Source organism: Poecilia formosa, unplaced genomic scaffold (assembly GCF_000485575.1).
Source record: "Poecilia formosa unplaced genomic scaffold, Poecilia_formosa-5.1.2 Scaffold266, whole genome shotgun sequence".
NCBI classification, from domain to species: Eukaryota; Metazoa; Chordata; class Actinopteri; order Cyprinodontiformes; family Poeciliidae; genus Poecilia; species Poecilia formosa.
In genome coordinates, this window is record NW_006800205.1 from 735 (window position 1) to 1,293 (window position 559).

Sequence of the window (559 nt, forward strand, 5' to 3'; positions counted from 1 at the left end):
CAGCTAATTAATGCTGGTTCTGTTTGGCTAGCTTATTGCTGGCACTGATTGGCTACCTGATTAATGCTTTTTCTGATCAGCTAGCTGATTAACTTTAGCTCTGATTGGCTAGCTGATTAATTATTTTTTCTGATTGGCTAGCTCATTAGTGCTGGTTCTGGTTGGATAGCTTATTGCTGGCACTGATTGGCTAGCTGATTAATGCTTTTTCTGATGAGCTAGCTGATTAATTTTCGCTCTGATTGGCTAGCTGATTAATTATTTTTTCTGATTGGCTAGCTCATTAGTGCTGGTTCTGTTTGTCTAGCTAATTGCTGGCAATGATTGGTTAGCTGATTAATACTTTTTCTGATGAGCTAGCTGATTAATTTTCGCTCTGATTGGCTAGCTGATTAATGTTTTTTTTTTTGATTGGCTAGCTAATTAATGCTAGTTCTGTTTGGCTAACTGATCTATTATGTTTTCTGATTGGCTAGCTGATTAATGCTGGTTCTGTTTGTCTACCTAATTGCTGGCAATGATTGGTTAGCTGATTAATACTTTTTCTGATGAGCTAGCT

The 559-nt window shown here is 37.2% G+C and overlaps 1 long non-coding RNA gene across 4 annotated transcripts in view; it reads right to left on the reverse strand.

The window, feature by feature from the left end:
• Positions 1 to 396: 396 nt before the first annotated feature.
• The window catches only part of LOC107838502 (uncharacterized), a 5,054-nt gene continuing 4,891 nt past the window's right edge, over positions 397 to 559 (reverse strand). For all 4 annotated transcript variants that reach the window (XR_001664578.1, XR_001664577.1, XR_001664576.1 and 1 more), the window contains exon 2: positions 397 to 557. This is a non-coding gene — a long non-coding RNA (uncharacterized LOC107838502). The remainder of the gene's footprint in view (positions 558 to 559) is intronic.